The sequence below is a fragment of the Myxine glutinosa genome, chromosome 1 (genome assembly GCF_964187855.1).
Source record: "Myxine glutinosa chromosome 1, kmMyxGlut1.1, whole genome shotgun sequence".
In the NCBI taxonomy this organism is placed as follows: Eukaryota; Metazoa; Chordata; class Myxini; order Myxiniformes; family Myxinidae; genus Myxine; species Myxine glutinosa.
The window spans coordinates 411,368,041-411,389,238 of NC_136261.1; the positions used below are offsets into that span (position 1 = coordinate 411,368,041).

Here is a 21,198-nt window from a genome sequence, read left to right on the forward strand (position 1 = left end):
TTTATTTTCGGTCTGTAATGTGGCGATGCATACAAATTGCTGACGTCATAAACAATATTATAACAAAGAGGGAGAAGAACGATGCGCGGAAAGAGGAAGTATTCAACAACGATGAAGAACTTCCGGGTGATCGTGTAAACTTCGGATTGTAACTTAAGAAGGTACACGTGATCGGATCGGTGAAGAGGTTAAACATTGAACTCTGAAAAAGCTTAAATGAGGATCCAAAGTTGGTATGCAATTTCATTTGTTTCTTTGATACATAATACATTTACTGCTTAAGCTGTAAGACATTGATTTTATGTAAATTTGCCGCTTTGTGAGGTCAATGCTTTGCAAACGGTTTGTATTTCGCCATTGCTGATTTCTCGTGCAGACGGACAAACTGCTGTATGATTGTTTGTATTGAAGCCGAATGATGTGATCTGCAATAATGGATATTCGTTAGTAATTTGCTGTTTGTTTCTCATGTTGTAGTTTCACGGAGTCGACGAATAAAACGCTTTCTGCGCGAGACCCAAGGTTTCCTGTAATCCTATTTGCACGGTGTTCCTCTTCTTCACAATTCTAGCCCCTGCGGTTCCTCTTCTTCATAAGCTGAACTCCAGTGGTTACACTTGGTGTGACGGTCGGTAGGTTACAGTTACACAGTCATTGCCATGGAACTTGACACTCGAGCGTCATGCGCCACTATTTCAGAAACTGTATATTACTATTTTAAGAAATTTTAACTGGGCTTAACATACGTTTTCACAGTATGTGTGTAGCCTTCTAACTTCAGTCGCTGTCAGGACTGGTTCTCTCCGGGCACTGCAGTTTCCTCCACCAGAAGAAGTTAGCTTGCAGTAAGATCAGTGCCGACAGATCAGACGATAGCGCCGTTGCAACGGCAATGTGTGACTGTCGTTAATCAAACCGAGCTTTCTTTCTTTCTTTATGTAAACCGCTTATACCGGTACGGTAGGTGCAGGACAACATCATAAATCACACAAACCTACTGAGCATGGGAGCATGGGATTGAAGCCTAATTCGGCTTTTCAGGTCTACCACTAAAGAAGCGAAAAATTTCGAAAATGGCCCAGAGTGGAGTACTTTCCAATTACGTTTCGTGAGAACATTGTTTTTTATCGTGAAAAGAAGGTGATAGACGCTGATAGTGACCTGTAAGTACTCTTGAACATCCTCAACAACACATATATGCTGGTGCGAGAAGGTCTTTACACGCTTTAGAGAAATTTAGCAGTGTACAGTTAAAGTGTAGACTTAAACTGGTAATTGAAACAGTGTAGATTGTAACCTGGTGAATGAGCAGGAGTCACATGACACTTTCTCACGAATTAGCTTGGGTACCCAAGACTTGGGTACATTTATGTCGTGGTTAAGCATAAACGTCGTCCTTCATGCCACATCTGATAGGTCAGTGTGGCGATGAAGAATGGAGGCGAAACATTGTTCCTCGTTTTGGCTTTGACCGAGTGACATGGCGTTTTACAGAATCGAGTCGAAAAACACGTTGTTCAAGTGCTCGTACTTTTCGCTGTGCAGTAAGTGGGTGACTTGATACGTTTCACAGTGCCCAAAGCAATGACGATTTAGCTTAGGAAATTTGAGCATATGATGAGAACTATTTCGAGCAGCGTATGCTTACGCATGATTCGGTTGTTTTGCATCAACCTCGTTCCCGGCATCGCAGACGACGCCCTGATAAGATGTCCTGTGTCGAGGGCGCTGATTGGCTGACCTAAGCTGATCGCTGATTGGTCAGCTCACAAAATTTCGAAAATTCAGAACTAAAATGACACAATTTGCATTCTGGATGAGATTACAATTGATAAAATATACTTCTTGATTAATTCGGTGAATTCCGTCTCAACTTCGGATATTTCCGGCTGTGAAAAACTATCCGTATTTCTAAACTAAATATGTAAACCGCTTATACCGTATTTCTGGCCGTGAAAAACTATCCCCGACGGCCACGAGATTTCTAAAAAATAATTCTTCGTCAATTTTAGAATATTTGACGCCGTTTTCACCCTCCGAAACGCGTAATAAGCTTTTAAAAAATACTTTTTCAAATGCTCGAATCTCATTGGCTCTGGTGTTTGGTGACGATTTTCTTTGAAGATAACGAGGTTGGTCTTAACATATTTTAATTACAAATTAGAGGTGCATTAGATGGTGAATCAAAGAAAGATGGGTGAAACAAACTCCGATTGAACTTTTTCGCAATTGTTTTATGCAAACTTGCGCATCCGGTCGATGGCGGCCTCCATTGCGTGATTTGGTTTTAGAAATATTTTTTCAAATGCTCGACTCTCATTGGGTCCGGTGTTTGGTGACGCATTTCATTGAAGATAACCAGGCCCGTGCGGGCCGAGGTTGGTCTTAAAGTATTTTAATAATAAATTATAGGTGCATAAGATTGTGAATCGAACAATGACGGGTGAAAGAAACTCCTATTGAACCTTTTTCAATTTGTTATGCATACTTCCGCATCCGCAAGATGGCGGCCTCCATTGCGCTTCGGAATTCTAGAGCCAAGGCATAATCAGGTTTTCGACATAATACGTACGCGTTTATTGACAACACCGGCTTCGCCGGCTTTGATAAGTTGTCTGAATTTTGATTGTACAACAACGTAACTTTGCGTAGTTGTATGGGAGAATTGGTTATTTTTTTTGAACGTACCAAGTTACCAGTTACGAATTGGTTCTTTTTGTTGAATGTTACCAGTTACGGTATCAGGATAACCAGACTTCCTGTGTGAGGTTCCCACTGGAAGCATATTGTTCTTGTTACACATTGTGTGGAGACTATTCAGACAAAACTGTTCTGGCTAGCTCGACGAAACTTTAACTTATTGAAGATACCAATTTAACTTGGTGCATCATGAATTTTGTTTTTGCAATTTTGACCTAAACTGGCTGCCATTGCCTATTACGTCATAAGCTTTAAATATCTTCTCCATAACCGCTGAACAGATCAAGTCGGAATTTTAAAAATGTGATCACCTCTGCATGGGGATAAAAGTTTGCGAAAAACAAATGTCATGGGTCACGTGATTTGGTGGCCATATTGGATTGAAAATAAAACTTTAAAAAACCACTTATGCAAAACTGCTCATCAGATCGATACAAAATTTGAAAAGCATGTTATACTTGTGGGGGGGAAATATTTGCAAACTATGATGTCATAAGTCATGTGGTTTGACCGCCATCTTGAAATTAAACAAAATATATGTCATGCATAGCACGATACTTGCGGAATCCCTAAAATAAGTTGTTGGCCTATGATGACCTCAAAAATAATTCGTTTCAGTGACCTGTTATGCAAATCCTCTTAAAATTTCAAGTCAATCGAATAAAAATTGAGGATTTTGTAAATCTCGCTTATGTTGCCCTTTTGGTCTATGCTGACCTCAAAAATAGTTGGTGGTTGAAATCAGTGACCTAGTATGCAAATCCTCTTAAAATCTCAAGTCAATCTGATGGAAATTGAGGATTTTAGAAATCTGGCGTAATTTTGGCTTATGTTGACCTCAAAAATAGTTGGGATTTGATCAGTGACCAGATATGCAAATCCTCTTCAAATTTCAAGTTAATTGGATGAAAATTGAGGATTTTAGAAATTTAACAAAGTTGGTGACCTTTGGCCTATGTTGACCTATTGACCCCAAAAACAATAGGCGTTTTGCTTATGACCAACTCTACCATTTTGTGAAGCTTGGCGAAGATCGGTTGAAAATTGTGACCTGTAGGTGACTGATATACATGCAGACAGACAAACAGACAGACACAATAACGCACAACACCAACCAATATACTTGAAAGATCTTTGATTTTCGCAAGTAATAATATTGTTCTGTGATTGCCCTCGGTTAAGACCGAGAAATCACAGATGGCAATCGAGCTTACTTTTAGGCGTTATCCAATTGATGGCGAATGATATGCGAGCAGGAAGAAGAAGAATACCGACTCATTTGTACGGGCCCCCGTGCAGGCATCTTCACCCTGCAAAAAGTAACTCAAACCGAGGCAGATTCTATGTACAAAAATAAACATGGCTTTATTGCCGGACCCCGAGAACAAGAACGCGACGGTAAATTAATTGTCCGAAATTGGGATCCCACACACCTCAATTCAACAAAGGAAGAATAAAATTTAAGTGACTGTTGTGTTCTGTGTGGAGCTGCTTATCTCTGTCTGCAGTGTCAGGGATCGTCTGCTTGAGCACGTCGTCCGACTCGGCTCTGGTGTTGGCAGGAAGCAGGCCTCGATGTGTCCTTGTTCGCGCGGTGCTAGGCCCGCGTACACTGCAGAGCGGCAATCCTCACGTCCCCTCGATTGCTTGTGAGGCCCCGTGCGTGAATGAAGGGTAAGAGGATCTTCAACACTCCAACATCTCTCCAACGTCCAACAAGTAAGGGTCCAGGGTCAGAGAGCAATGTCGGAGGGAAAGAAAAGAAGAGAGTCCAGAGCAAGCCGAATGTCCAAATGCAAGGGAGCAGTCCAGATCAAGAGGGCAGAAGGGAGAAAGCAAAATGCCGGCGAGCGAGTTGTTTTACCAGCCATCTCGTGACGTCACCGGTCCTCTATACCTATCAGCGCGTCACTTCTTGCTCGCCCCTCACGTCCCCTAATCCGAGGGAAGCTTCTTGCCCCTCCCCTGGCCAATCGCCAGTCCTCTCCCACTCCGCCAATCGGTGGTGCACGTCCTGTGGTGTCTTCCTTGTACCAATCCCAGGGAAGCTTCTTGCCCCTCCCCTGACCAATCACGAGCTCTTCCTTACTCTGCCAATCAGCGGCCTGCTTCTTACTCGGCCTGCCTCGATCTCCCCCATCCACCCGTCAACCAATCCTTCACAAGGTGGGCGTGGCCTCAGCCTGCCTGAGCAATGTTTGTCTTCAAGTCGGGGTAATGCTTGGGCGCTTCCGGTCTGTTCTTCCTGTGGAATTTATTGTGAGAGGGGAATTATTTAGTGTATGTGGTGTCATTAATGGACCTAACTAAAGTCTATGGTGTGCTGCCATACGGGACACATGGATGGCCACAGGTTTGATACACCGGGGAACTAGCTTAATCCCGATGATACTGTTATGTCAGTAGGGTAAGCAATATCTAGAGTCAGGTAGATCTGAATAGGTAACATGCTTCGTCTGTCACGATAGGGAATCTACCTGTAATAAGTTCTGTGTTGTAGTCCGGTTTGTTGGGTTAAGATGTATACCTGTGAACATACCAGGATGTTCGAGTGTTAGATAGTGCAGGGATTAAGATAAACCCCTGTGTGTCACACCTGGTAATCAAACCTTTGTCCCTCAGGGCAATGCACTCATTTAGACACTTAGACAGGCCCTTAGTACAACATTAAATAATTATCTTCCCTGACAAGGACTTCGGAAGAGAACAGGCAAGAGGCCAGTTCGGGGCACCGCCGCATAGGCCGCAGCCAGCTACACCGCCGGCAGGCCTCAAGTAGCACGAGCTATGACCATGCTTCAGGCCTGTGATTTGGTGGAGGGCACTGATTGGGTGGCGCGCCAAGGCTGATGTCACGGCCGCAAGGTTATATAGCGCGCCGAACGACAATTTCCCTCTTGCAGGTCTTGCACATCCGGCTCTTCTTGCTTGCACAGCACGTCTCTTGCAGTTCGAACTCTTGCACAGCACGTCCCTCCCTGGCTGTCTTGTGCTCTTTGCGCTTTTCCACTTGGGCTTGAGAGGTCCTGGTAGTTTTGGCTCGCCATCTGCGTGGTGCGTGGAGCAGTGCTTTCGGAGTGAGGGACCTCGTGGTGTGCGATCGATTGGAGCTTGGAGCAAGGACTGGTGGTGCGCGAGCGGGGCCAAACGAAGCCGTGTTTGGACGGCAGACAATACAAGACCACAGACGAGATAAGGCTGCACCCACACCCCACATTTACAAGTACACGACGCTTTCTTTTCCTTAATTCGTATTCCCTCGTCTCGTATCCGAAATCTGTGTGTGGGGACGTCCCAATTAGGATATTTATTACTGGTGCATGCTTTTCCTGTCCCACATCCTTGTGAATAAACCCTTATATTATTTTCTGTATATATATCTTAACGCAGCTTCCGTGTGATTGATTTAACAGGTAAGACTGCAGGGGTTTCGCGCCCCCCTCCATCCCACGCACTTTGGTGTAGCTTTTGTTTTTGGAGTCCGCCACTGAGTTTCGCCTCGAGAGCTAAGGCCTTCGCGATCGGCTTCCGTGACTGCCTGATTTTAATCAAAGGTGGCCGCATGACAATTGGTGTCAGGCAGTAGGGATTCGGACCTAGCGGTCAATTTTTTTGTCCCGAGGTAGCGAGTCGATGCCGGCTGGGTGAAAAATCCCGACCAGCATTTGGAACCGAAATTTTCCTAGTCGAGGCGGATAAATGTGTATAGTCGATTGGACATACGAAGCGCGATATCGCGTCTTCGAAAAATTTTCATTTTGTTTTTGGAATTAAAATAAATACGCGCGCGGGAAACGACCTTCCTCAAAGCGGATGTCGGAGGTCGGTGAAATGGAGGTGTGCAGCGAGGCTTCTGTCAGTTATGGGGGTGAGTCGGAGGTAGTTGGGGTTGAGCGTAGTGGTGGAACTTCCCCCGCCGTAGAGGAGGCCCCGATATATCTCAAGGCCGCAATCGACCAATTAATGAAGGCAATGGATGCTCAGAGTGAGCGCAGTGAACAAACCAGTGCGGAATTGAATGGAGAGATGAGGGGAATGAGTAGAAAAATGGGGGAAATGAAAAATGAACTAAAAGGAGAGATTTGGAGAAATTAACAATAAAATGGAGGCTCAGGGTGAGCGGTTGGAGGGAAAAATGAGGTCCCGGGGGAATACATTTCGGGAAGGAATGAAGGGAATGAGTGATAGTTTGGAAGGAAAGGTAGAGGGAGTAAACTAATGAAGGAGTGAACCGGGGAAGGAAACGCAGGGGAAGCCGGGAATGGCAAGCAAATTAAAACGGGAAACTGCAAATTTACAGGTAGATGGGGAATGCCGACAGGTAAAAGGGGAATGTCCACAGGTGAGCGTGGATTGCCCACAGGTGAATGGGAAAGGAAATTTGGAATGTGAAAATTGTAATCGAGAATGTTTCCCACCTGCTGGCTGGCCTGGAGGTTTATTGGGACCGTGTTGATGTCACAACACCCCAACCGAGGGAGAAATTTGAATTCTTGCAGCACCAGGGCGGTGGTGCAGAGCAAGAGGGGGTAACATTATTGGGGGTCCGGGTAATGGAGCCGGACCGGGTATTTATTGGGGAAGGCCTGTCGGGGCCAGAAATAATTTGTGATCATGATGGGGATGATGAGAATGATTTGATCCAGCGGCTGGGGACCTGGGACAGTCCAGTGGAGGTAGGGTTTGACCAGGCCCAAAGGAGTCTGGGTGTCGAGGTGAGTTGGTCCGAGGAGGTGGTTGAGGTGACCAAGGGGACCCTCACCACGAACAGAAATTGGGTGCAAGAGGCTCCGAAATTGGACAACCTGTTGGGGGAGTGGGTTGGCTCCGGGCTGGATTTGGACATAGAAGGATCGGGAGATAGAGTCTCAGATGATTTGGTCCCCATAGGGAATTTGGATCAGCTGCAGGGAGGGGCAGAACAACCTGTGGTACGGGTTGTTACCTGCAGCTGCAGTGATTGGACACCTGGGGCCAAAAAATTTAAAAGGAAAAATAAATTTATGATTAAATGGGAATTTGATTTGGCACAGCCATGGAGGGAGTTTGTCCCCGGGCTGTGGAATGTGGACCAGTGGAGGTCATTGGGGATGGCCTCGGGCAAAATTTGCCCCTTTCAAAATTTTTGGCTGCCAGCCAGCTGGGGGGCTGTGCTGGCGAGATTTATACATGGGGTCCAGCCATGGGTGTCATGGTATGGCCTGGGCCCCACGGGGGGTCTGGTGGAGTGTGGCGTCCCTTGTCCAGCTGGGCGCCGCCCGAGCTGATGGCTCGGGCCGACATGGTCACCGGACCCTGATGGGGGTTAAGACCCCCAGGGGGTCCGAGGTGGTTTCTCAAGCCTGGGATGGCATTTATTGAGGACCACTAGGGGGACGTGTTGTGGGTCGCGCTTTGGTGGTGGCATCGCAGACGGCCAACTTGGGCCTGATGTGGTGACCGCCCGGGCATGCGGCCTGACACCCTCTCCCTGAGACTCTGGGACAGCCAGCATGTGGTGACCTGCCATGCTGTGCTGGGCTATGGATGTGGGTCGAACCGCATGGACAGGAATGAGATAGCCCACCGGACAACCATTGGGGCATCTGTGGAACGTGATGATGTAAGAGTGACCTTCCACAGATGTTCCGTTATGATTTATGGACTCTCGGTTTGGGAAGAGAGCCATGGGATTGTTGAATGGGAATGTGTAACGTGCCGAGCCTATGGGCCATGCTCGGCTGTCATGTGTATGGCAAAGCATCTTTCTTTGGTGAAATGAGTGAATTGTGACAAATGTTTGGCATGGATAATCTGAGGGTTAGATGTAAATTTAAGGGTGAATTTTGAAATTATATGGTGGATACTGACAGCAGTGTCACCATTATTGGTCCAGGTGCGCAGACCAAAGTGTTGGAGGCTGTGATAAAATTGATAGGGTAGCAGGACACAGCTTTCAACTTGTTGCGGGGGCGACTGCACCAATTTTTGGAACGCGGGATCATGGGGATGGAGTTGGGGGTCTGGGGGTCAACGTGGTGCTATGGGTGTCCAAGGTGTGTGGACCATGTATTCTGGGTGGTTCTCCTGGTGGAGCATGGCTGTCGACTGGAGCTTGGTGTGGTCAAGTGTGGGTGGGCACTGGGGGGCTGCAGTTCTGTTTTCCTGGGGGCTGAGGGCAGCATAGGTGAGGTGAGGGGAATGCCACGCACTGCGAACGTCTCCACCTTGGCCGAGGTTCTGCGTGCGGTAGTGTTTGTGGCAGCAGGTGCTCAACACATTGGCCAGCTGGGGCTGGTGCAGCTGTGTTCCTCGCATGGGGGCCGAAGTATGGATGGTGGGTTGCACCCTTGTGGATACTCATGGGCCATGTTGGCGCTTTGACTGTTCACCTTGTCCTGATGACCCTTGCACGGTGGAGGTGCGGAGCTGTTGTAGCCACAGGTAGTTGTTTTGAACGGTTCACCATTGGAGGCGACCCACATACCTGCTAGTGTAGTGGGGACAAAAGAGAAATTTGGTGGAATTTGAGAGGCCCAATGATAAATTTTGGGATTTGATGGGTGGATGGCACTTTGTACCTGACCAACCATAGTTACCTGTAGTGCTGTTAGCTAGATTCAAAATCCCGTCTCGGAACCGTCTCGATAAATTTTCAATTTTCCTAACGGGATCTCGGATCGGCTCGGTTCCTGACAAATACATTAAAAAAAATAAAAATAAAAATAAGGCTTCAGAAATAATGGAATTTCATTACAATATATAAACAACAATGAAAAAAATTCATTTCTGATGTTGAGTACTTAAATTCCGACTTAGCTTCCATTTACCGGGATGAAATAAAATACACCGCCTACATGCAGATGATCGGCCACCGCTAATGCTAAGCGTTCAATTTAGCGTGCTCACCGACCTGACGCATGTCCCACTACCCGTAAGTTTAGCAACCCATTCATCGTGAATCCCCGATGAAGCCTAATAACAATAACATGTATATCTTCCACGAAAGTTTTGTTGAATTATCTCACCGGGACCGGGTTATCTCATGACAGTTTGTATTGTCGTGTAATTTCTTGCCCGGAATGTCAGAGAGAGAGAGAAAATGTTTCTGCCCAGGCATATTCGAGTCCCGGTTGGAGTTTCATTATCATTTTGTGAGTTGTGATCGGGCATGTCAAGCGTTCTCGTAGCTCGCGCGCGTACACGTACGACCGTTCGATATTCATGATAGTTCAATCGTTGCCGTGCCGCGTCCTGCTGCTGCGCACATGTGCATGTTACTTTTTTTTTAATAGTTCCGTTAAGCGGGCTATAATGACGCAGCGTTGCGTGCCTCAACTCAAATCGGAATGTACAATTTTTTGTTCAACCCGTTGATAGCCGTTCGGTGGACGGATCGAATATAGCGACCCCTTATTCCAGAAATTGAAACTAATAATGCTAAATAACGCCTTTCATCGAATGTTCACGTGTTTTAACAATTGTCAACTGATAAGGCACCCAAGTTATCCGAGCCCATGCTTTGATCAACCCGACTGCGTTACCTGAATTCCTGGGAAGCCCCACCAGGACGACGGCAGACATTTTCAGAAGTTCCTGCCACACAACGAAATTGTGTTTTCGCTGTGATTATGTCTCCTTTATTGTTCGTGAGAATCGTGGCATTGCGCAAGGTCGCTGTTTATGTTGGGGGATGTTGACAAGGGGAAAATCCTGGAACAGTGAGTTTACTTTATCTATCATCGTTTGTGTCAGTTCAGCTGCACTTGCGAAAAATGATGCTTGTGCAGAAGCAGAGTAATGAAAGCAAGGCTCAATAAATGCCTCTATTATGGAAAATATCTGCAAGAAGTTGGAATTTTAACCGGGATTTTTTTTACCGAGAAATTGCGTCAGTCAATTTATCTCGGGACCGTCCCGAGACAGTCTCGAAAGCCAAAACCGCCGGGATTTCGTCCCGGTCTCGGATCGGTTGACAGCCCTAGTTACCTGTATATCAAGGTAAAGGTAAGGCCTTGATGTTTACTGTCCCAGGCTTCAGGACTTGCTTATGGAAATTTTGGGACATGTAATTTGGAGTTGGGAGGCGGGTGAGGGTGATGACATGGCTGGTGAGGGGATTGGAATGTGTGCCACACAGAGTCTTGTGGGTGGCGTTTGTTTTTGTGTTGTGGTTATGTGTTTTTACGTTGTTGTGAGAATGGAAACTGCGAATGAGAGGTGATTATTGTGTTTTGGAAATGTGTCATGATTCAACTGTGAATGGGGATTTCACAAAAAGCAGGCCATGGCAACTCTTGTGACATCTTTTTGTACTATCTCGGAATTGTGCTGGAAAATTGAATGGCAGCGGGGGAGGAGATGTGTTTTGGGATCTTGTGGGTGGGGAAGGTGTGTGTGTCCGCAGGTGCAGATCAGGCTCTGAGGAGCGATGCCTGCGGCCCCCATCTGCGGCAATTACCCCTGGCAGCCAGTGATATCTGGTAATTGGAGCTTGGCGGTGGAGGGTCTGGTTGGGTGCCCTGGGGTAAAGGAGACCCCTGGCGACCCTTGGAGCTGCGCGGCAGCAGGAGGCAACGGAGCTTGGTGTGTGGAGACCCTCACTGGCAGGGTAACGGCAGAAAGGGCTGTTGGGCTGCCACGGGGCCAAGAGGTAAACGGGGGGGGGGGGGGGGGGAATGAACTTGTAAGTCGGTTGACTTTTTTTGGGACTGCGGGCACCACAGCCTGAAGTGCCTTCACCATCTTAGTTGTGCAGTACCTCCCCGCTGCCTGGAGAAAAATGCACACATGCATACGACGTCAATGCCATGGTCCTGCAGGGGGGGGGGGGGTGTATTAAGTACGTGCTTGTAATGATTTTGTGTGTGATGACTATGGAATGAGTGAGTGTATAAGCGGTTTGTGTTGAATGAATGAGGGCTAAATCCACCGAGCCATGTCATTCACCTGTAACATCTGAACAGGTCCCGCGAAAATTTAGGGGTGCATTGGGATGTCCCCGCAGGTAAGGTTGCGTCTTGTGACATCCACTGGGGGACGTGGTCTGTAGACCTGGGTATGTACAAATGTTTGTCGAGTTTTGAATTTTTGAATAAGGCTAAGGGTTGTGGTGAAGTAGATTTTGTGTGTTGTTTGTTTCCGCCCTCCACAGGAACAACGAATATTTGAAATGTACATACTTGCATGATTGTTAAGGGGATTAGCATGTTAAGGAGAACAGGTAGGAAGTCCGACTCACTTCCCAGAGCCCTCCTGCTTTATTTTGTCGGCTAAATAAGTGTGAGACAGTAAGTGTTCAGACTGGAATGGTAGCGCCTGCAGTGAACCTAGCAGGAGCTATGGTTCCAGGGGGGGGGGGGGGGGGGCTGTGTTATGTCGGTAGGGTAAGCAATATCTAGAGCCAGGTAGATCTGAATAGGTAACATGCTTCATCTGTCGCGATAGGGAATCTACCTGTAATAAGTTCTGTGTTGTAGTCCGGTTTGTCGGGTTAAGATGTATACCTGTGAACATACCAGGATTTTCGAGTGTTAGATAGTGTAGGGATTAAGTTAAACCTCTGTGTGTCACGTCTGGTAATCAAACCTTTGTCCCTTATGGCAATGCACTCATTTAGACACTGAGACGTGCCCTTAGTAAAACATTAAATAATTCCCTTCCCTGACAAGGACTTCGGAAGAGAACAGGCAAGAGGCTAGTTTGGGGCACCGCCGCATGGGCCGCAGCCAGCTACACCTTCGGCAGGCCTCGAGTAGCATGAGCTATGACCACGCTACAGGCCGGTGATTCGGTGGAAGGCACTGATTGGGTGGCGCGCCAAGGCCGACGTCACAGCCGCAAGGTTATATTGGGGCGCGCCGAACGACATTTTTCCCTCTTGCAGGTCTTGCACATCCAGCTCTTCTTGCTTGCGCAGCATGTCTCTTGCAGTTTGAACTCTCTTGTGCAGCACGTCCCTCCCTGGCTGTCTTGTGCTCTCTGCGCTTTTCCTCTTGGTCTTGAGAGGTCCTGGTGGTCTTGGCTCGCCATGTGCGTGGTGCTTGGAGCAGTGCTTTTGAAGCGAGGGACCTCGTGGTGTGCGATCAATTGGAGCTTGGAGCGAGGCCTGGTGGCGCGCCAGCGGGGCCGAACGGAGCCGTGTTTGGACGGCAGACAATACAAGACGACAGACGAGATAAGGCTGCAGCCACACCCCACATTTACAAGTGCACGACGTTTTCTTTTCCTTAATTCGTATTCACTCGTCTCGTATCCAAAATCTGAGTGGGGACGTCCCGATTAGGATATTTATTACCAGCGTGTGCTTTTCCTGTCCCACCTCCTTGTGAATAAACCCTTTTCTTATTTCTGTATTCCTTGTGAATCTTAACGCAGTTTCCGTGTGATTGATTTAACAGGTAAGACTGCAGAGCTCTCGCGCCCCCCTCCATCCCGCGCGCTTTGGTGTAGCTTTTGTTTTTGGAGTCCGCCATTGAGTTTTGCCTCGAGAGCTAAGGCCTTCGCGATCGGCTTCCGTGAACGCCTGATTTTAATCAAAGGCAGCCGCATGACAATACTTATAACAAAGCCATCCTCGTATGACCACAAAGATACACTTAATCCGAACAAACCACCTAAACAGAACTTATTACATTGAGATTCCCTATCACGCCAACCGGAGTATAATACCTACGCAGATCTACCTGGATCTATATGCCATTACCCCAAAATTCATAACATAACATTCATAACATTCATATACACATTCATAACTTGACCATTTCATGAAGTTTGGCAAAGATCGGTTGAAAATTGTGACCTGTTGGCGACTGACATACAGAGAGACAAACAGGCAGACAGAATAACACACAAGACCAACGAATATACTTGAAAGATCTTTGATTTTCACAAGTAATAATATATTCCAGAGTACCTTTTAACGGATCAATGCAAAATGTCGTACAAATGATGAGCTACTGATGAGGCAAATGTATTTGTGAACAATGATGGCATTAGTCACATAATATGGTGGCCATCTTGGAGTTAAGGAACACATTTCATTATGTTTTTCTCCAAAACTGCCGAATGGATCAATGTGAAATTTCATATGAATAATCAACTCCCCATGAGGAAAAATATTTCTGCAATGAATTTATTGTCATAAACATAGGGGATGAACATACAACGAGAAGTACTTTGAGAGGAATACTTGATATATGTGCTTCTCCAGGATACATCAGGGATCGTCTGGATTCTGGTCAGGTGTACCACATACACTGAGCCGCCAAAGCTAAAGACTCTGCAAATCGTTTTTGCAATTTATAAAATAAACGGGTTGAACAATGTAAAGTCTCCCATAATTATTTGCTTCAGCCGGTGATTAACCGAGGTGATTGGCGTATATAGAGTATCGTGGCTCTGTAAACGCCATGAGAAAAAAAATAATAATAATATTCCTTTAGCTTCCTCTTCTTCTTGGTTTTGGGGTTTAATGGCGTTCTCAGAGCCGCAAGGCTCTCTATACGCCACACACCTAAACACCTCGGATATGGATACTGGAATCATAATTATATTGCTAGCCCCGTTTCTTTATTCTGAAGACTCGTTCTGGCTCTGGAAACGCCATTTAAACCAAAAAAAAGAAGAAGACTTCTTTATCTTCACTTTTATTTTCGCACTGTAATGTGACGGTAACACAAAATGTTGACGTTACAAACAATCTTCTTAAAAAGGAAAAATAATTCTGTGTGTAAACAGTAAGTGTTTAACAACGATGAAGCACTTCTGGGTGATTTTGTCGGCCTCGGACTGTAACTGTGACAAAGGTTTATGTGATCTGTTCGGATCTCATCTGAGGACGTTTGTTCGGAGATTCTCATTCTATTATTAATACTGAGAAAGATCTGAAAAACGTAAATTTAAAAATAAAATAATTTTTTGTTCGTTGATGATGGCAATTAAGATAATTTAAACGAGTTTTTATTGAATGTATTTTGAGGTATTTGATTGTTCATGTAATGAGGTGTTTTTCACTCATTCTTTTATTCACTGCATTGTTTTATAATCACATCATCACTAAACTTCATACAACGATGGTTAAACCTCATTCTTCCTTTTAACTACAAATCAGGCAGAAAGTTTTTATAATTAACTTGTATATCCAATGTGACTTTTAAACGAGGAGGTGTTATACAGGTTGTAGATGATGGATGGATGAGGGATCTATGTTGCGTTGGTACAGAAAAAAATGTTGGTCCCATCTGCTACATCCAAAACTAAAGTTGGACTATCTTCTCTTAAAACGTCGTTTAGACCAGAGATTCTCAACCGTGGGCCGCAACCATCAGTGGGCCGGAAGGTGCAACGTCGTGGTCCGCGGACATCATACCAACCCGAGAAGGCAGGTGATTCGTTTACCTCACAAGTGCTCGTAAAATTTAATGATATTAATGCTATTGTATTAATTCATGATTGGAATGATGCTGGTTGAAATGAAAATGTAGAGAGATTGAGTTTAAAGGTGAACTAGAATTCCACTCAGTAGAGCGCATACTCCCGCCATGGGTGGCCGCTGCTGAGACCTATCTTCCAATGGTAAAAAATTCCTGGATCCGGAATAATATCCTGAGCTTCACCAAAAACTAATCAATTCTTCTATATCCCAAGGGCAATCATCCCACCAACTTTCATCCAAATCCATTCAGAAGTTTTCCAGATATCTTGTTCACGAACACATGAACACACATGAATGGGCACGATCGACTGCATTACTCCCTAGCGGGAGTAATTAGGAAATGACATTAGGGTTTCCATCCGTAACATTCGCGGATTCGGTATTTACAGTTTCGCCATTGACCGTATTTGGTTGTTCGAAGGTGTTTCCGGAATGGAGAACGTCTCGGGCATTTCGTATTCACGCGAAAAGGCAAGCTGCTCTATTTTAGTTTCACTGTACTTTCTTTTGACAAACATGGACCGTTGACTGAAAAGAAAAACCGATGATTGTGGCGAAACTTCAGGAGTTGCTAAAAGGTGGTGAAATGCATCGTCAGAAAATACGACCCCAAATATACAGTCACGTGAAAAAGTAAGTACACCCCATGTAAAGTTTTGACTTTTTCAACATATTTCAACATACAGCTATTTGATCTTCATTTCAACAATATTGATAGATAAAGGTGATATAATACAACAAATATCATGAAACATTTACATTTTGTAATCTATTGTATAATTTAAATACACATGAATGCAAATTTCGCATGTGGAAAAAGTAAGTACACCCCTACATTTATCACTACTTCAAATACCTAAAATTAGAATCAGGTGCACCAGCTCAGATGCAACTGATTAGAACATCATCAGAGAAGATCTTGGAGGAACCTGTCTCATTTAAACCTTAGACATTTAGTTTGCTTTGTTCTTTGTTGTTGAAGTGTACGGTGTCACCATGCCAAGATCAAAAGAGCTCTCTGAGGCCTTCAGAAAGAAGGTTATAGATGCCTACGAGTCTGGGAAGGGATTAAAAAAGATCTCCAAACAATTTGAAATCAATCATTCGACTGTCCGGAAGATCATCTCCAAGTGGAGAAGATTCCAAACAACTGCCAACTTGTTCAGGCCAAGCCACCCCAGCAAGTTCAGCCCGAGAGCAGACCGCAACAGGCTGAAAGAAGTCTCTAAGAACCTCAGAATGTAATGATAGGACCTACAGGTAGCTCTTGCCACTGTTGATGTCAAAGTGCACGAGTCTACCATTAGAAAGAGGCTGCACAAATTTGATCTACATGGTAGGTGTGCCAGGAGGAAACCTTTGCTGTCCAGAAAGAACATCAGGGCAAGACTAAAGTTTGCCAATGAACACCGAGGCAAAGACCAGCACTTCTGGAACAATGTGCTCTGGACAGATGAGTCAAAGGTAGAGCTATTTGGCCACAGTACCAGAAGACATGTTTGGCGAAAACCAAAGACAGCATTTGACCACAAGAACCTGATAACAACTGAAAAGCATGGTGGTGGAAATATTATGGTTTGGGGCAGCTTTGCTGCATCAGGGCCTGGGCAGCTCACCATCATATAATCCAGTATGAATTCTTCATTGTACCAGAGTGTGCTTGAGGATAATGTGAGGCCATCTGTCGGAAAGTTGAAGCTCAGCCGAAGGTGGACTTTGCAAATGGCAATGACCCGAAATATACCAGGAAATCCACCAAGGAATGGCTGAAAAGAAAGAAATGGAGGGTTCTGGAATGGCCAAGTCAAAGCCCGGATCTAAATCCCATCAAGATGTTGTGGGGGGATTTGAAACGAGCTGTGCATGCAATAAACCCCTCAAACATCACACAGCTGAAAGAATTCTGCATGGAGGAGTGGGCAAAAATTTCTCCCAGTCGATTTTCAGAGACTGGTGGACAGTTACAAGAAACGCCTACTTGAGGTTGTTTCTGCCAAAGGGGGCAATACCACCTATTAGAGCCAAGAGTGTACTTACTTTTTCCACATGCAAAATTTGCATTTATGTTTATTTAAATTATACAATGGACTACAAAATGTAAATGTTTCATGATATTTGTTATATTATATCACCATTATCTATCAATATTGTTGAAATGAAGATCAAATAGCTGTATGTTGAAATATGTTAAAGAAGTCAAAACTTTACATGTGGTGTACTTACTTTTTCACGTGACTGTATTAAATTTGCTTTTACAGTGGCAGGGGATTCAGTCAGAGTGGGCAATCAAGTTCCTGTTAACTTTCACCACCACATAACTGTGTGAGTTAGGGTTTTCACTTGTGGTTGGCATATAATCAAAGACTGAAAGTGACTGAAAGTGACTTTGAATGGTACTCTGCGAATCGGCCATCCCACCATCCCACCACCACCATTCGACCATCCCATTTGTATTGTGACCCATCCTACCTCGGCTTGATCTGATTGTTTCTCAGAAGCAAACCCAAGTATCCCACTGACGTAAGCAGCATTCTATATTTAAGGCTGAAATGTCTTGATGAAGAAACCAAGTACAGTTATGATAATTGTTATTATATTTTATTTAATCCATTTCTGCAGACAGCTTCATACGGTGTAACTGTAAGTTTCTGAGATTACAGGATTATACGTGTTGTACCTGAAAAGTTTAACTTCCAGCAAAGTGGAGACTCCTTGGTGCAGGTGTGTGAGACAATTGCAGTGAGAGGAAAATAAAAACAGGTCTTATATGTTCGTGGGTATTAAACAAGAGGATCAACTCTGACACTGAACGTGACATTATGCTGATGTCATATGCGTAAATTACACCAACACATCACCTTCAAACTTGGATAGCATCCATGTGCTACTCAGGTCTTTCAAAACAGAGATTTTGTTCACAAATACATGGAATTAGAGTGGACATGTCCAGATTGGAGTGGCCTGGTCTGAATCCCAAATGATCAGAGATCAAGCCATTGGAGAAGAGGAAGGATTTATTATCAGAAACGATGATTGATTACATTACCTTGCTGATAAATTGGAGCAGGCTGATTGGTCTGTAGTTACAGGGATCTGTTTTTGCACCTTTTTTGTGTAAAGCGGTAATGTTCGCTGATTTCCAAGCAGATAGCAGATAACCTTGAGCAAAAGAGAGGGTGACGAGAACAGAGAGAAGAAGAACAGGATTTTAGGACCCGTGGGCTGCTGCTGTCGGGTCCAGTTGCGGAATCAGAGTCGAGGTTTGACATAAACTTGTCCACCTTCTCGGGAGAGGACAGAATCCAGGAACAGCTGTGTTAAATTGGTTAAGGTGGGTACCCAGAATGATGTGTTTGGGACACAAGACTTTGAGGCAAACGCAGAGTTTGGCATTCAGCTTTTTCACGTGCATTGCCAGGTGTGTGGCAGTTTGAGGTAAGGGAGTGGATGAAGGGGGAACAAACACCAGAAACAAATTTGACCAGATGCCACCAGGACTTGGATGAGGGATGCAGGTTTGAGAGTTCAGTCTTGAGAGTAGAGAGATAAACTTCCTGGCTTTCCTGAGGGTAGACACACATTTGTTCTGAGCATTGTGAAAGGAAATAAAGAGAATTTTAATGCCAGTAAAGTCCATAATTTTTTGGGATTAATTTTGCAATCTTGATTTTATTTAAATTGAATTAAATACTTGAACACTGTTGAAAACAAATCGCCTTCTTGTTACCTCCACTCACCTCCAATTTAACAGCACATGGATATGTTTAACATCCGGAATTTTTCTTTTTAACAATCTTTAGCTTCATTATGATATTTAAATTGAAGTATACATTCTCTGGTGCAACATGATCTAGGACTCTCAAGATGGTTCTCAATCTCATTTACCTGCAAAAGACTGATGCTGATTTGTATACAGGTGATGTCCATCCTGTAAATATGGAAGGCAGACAACACAACAACGATTCATTTGTCACAGAAGATTTCAAATGTGCTTCAGCAAAGGAAGGTTCAGATGATATTCACATGACAAACGGAAGTGCTTCGTTTTCCAAATGGTGAGTGGAAATGTAAAAAATTAACATACAATCTTTTGCGTTGAGAAAATATATAATTTTCGGAAAAGAGTTAAATATTTTGCATTTTACTTTTGACGAAAAAAAAAATGTGTTCTTTCTTTCTGTAGAACAATCAAGACGAAATATGGGACAAATAAGGTCCAGTTGCAGATTGACAACAAGCAAGAAGCCTTTTTTGAAGCAACAATCATGAAATCAAGACTAAATTTCAATAAAATACATGTGCATGTCTGGGCATTGCAACACCAAGATTAATATTAAATTAGACAAACGCAAAAAGGTTTCAGAAAGGCGGATACATTATAAGTGTAATGTGTGCAGAATGGATTTTGTTTCAACGAGTGACACCAGCATACACATGAGGATCCACACTGGAAAACACCCCCACAAGTGCTCTGTCTGTGATAAAGGTTTCTCTATTAACAGCCTTTTGAATAGACATATGATGATCCACACAGGAGAGCGCCCTCACAAATGCTCGATATGTGATAAAGGTTTCTCTCAAAAAGGATATTTGAAACCACATATGAGGATCCATACAGGAGAGCGACCTCACAATTGCTCGATATGTGATAAAGGTTTCTCTCAAAAAAGCGATTTGAAATCACATATGAGGATCCATACAGGAGAGCGACCTCACAATTGCTCGATATGTGATAAAGGTTTCTCTCAAAAAGGATATTTGAAACCACATATGAGGATCCATACAGGAGAGAGACCGCACAAATGCTCGATATGTGATAAAGGTTTCTCTCAAAAAAGCGATTTGAAATCACATATGAGGATCCATACAGGAGAGCGACCTCACAATTGCTCGATATGTGATAAAGGTTTCTCTCAAAAAGGACATTTGAAACAACATATGAGGATCCATACAGGAGAGAGACCGCACAAATGCTCGATATGTGATAAAGGTTTCTCTCATAGCAGCAGTTTGAAATTACATATGAGGATCCATACAGGAGAGCGACCTCACAATTGCTCGATCTGTGATAAAGGTTTCTCTCAAAAAGGAGATTTGAAATCACATATGAGGATCCATACAGGAGAGAGACCGCACAAATGCTCGATATGTGATAAAGGTTTCTCTCATAGCAGCAGTTTGAAATTACATATGAGGATCCATACAGGAGAACGTCCTTTCAAATGCTCGATATGTGACAAAGGGTTTTCCCAAAAATGCCAATTGAAATTACATATGAGGATCCTTGCAGGAGAACGTCCTTTCAAATGCTCGATATGTGATAAAGGTTTCTCCATTAACAGCCTTTTGAATAGACATATGATGATCCATACAGGAGAGCGACCGCACAAATGCTCGATATGTGATAACGGTTTCTCCATTAACAGCCTTTTGAATAGACATATGATGATCCATACAGGAGAGCGACCGCGAAAATGCTCGATATGTGATAAAGGTTTCTCTCATCAAGGCAATTTGAAATCACATATGAGGATCCATACAGGAGAGCGACCTTACAAATGCTCGATATGTGATAAAGGTTCCTCTTGTAACAGCGATTTTAAATTACATATGAGGATCCATACAGGAGAGTATCCTGACAAATGCTCGATATGTGATAAAGGTTTCACTCATCAAGGCAATTTGAAATCACATATGAGGATCCATACAGGAGAGCGACCTTACAAATGCTCGATATGTGATAAAGGTTTCTCTTGTAACAGCAATTTGAAATTACATATGAGGATCCATACAGGAGAGCGACCTTACAAATGCTCGATATGTGAAAAAGGTTTCTCTCGCAGCAGCAGTTTGAAATTACATAGGAGGGTCCATACAGGAGAGCATCCTTACAAATGCTCAATATGTGATAAAGGTTTCTCTCATCAAGGCGATTTGAAATTACATATGAGGATCCATACAGGAGAGCGACCTTACAAATGCTCGATATGTGATAAAGGTTTCTCTCTAAATTTCAGTTTGAAATTACATATGAGGATCCATACAGGAGAGCGACCTTACAAATGCTCGATATGTGATAAAGG

The 21,198-nt window shown here is 44.2% G+C and overlaps 1 long non-coding RNA gene across 1 annotated transcript; it reads left to right on the top strand.

Annotated features, from left to right (window-relative positions):
* The first annotated feature begins 413 nt into the window (after window positions 1-413).
* On the top strand, window positions 414-19,693 carry LOC137417706 (uncharacterized). Its single transcript, XR_010982480.2, has 3 exons — window positions 414-632; window positions 19,032-19,170; window positions 19,299-19,693. It is a non-coding gene; the product is annotated as an uncharacterized LOC137417706 (long non-coding RNA).
* Window positions 19,694-21,198: the final 1,505 nt, after the last annotated feature.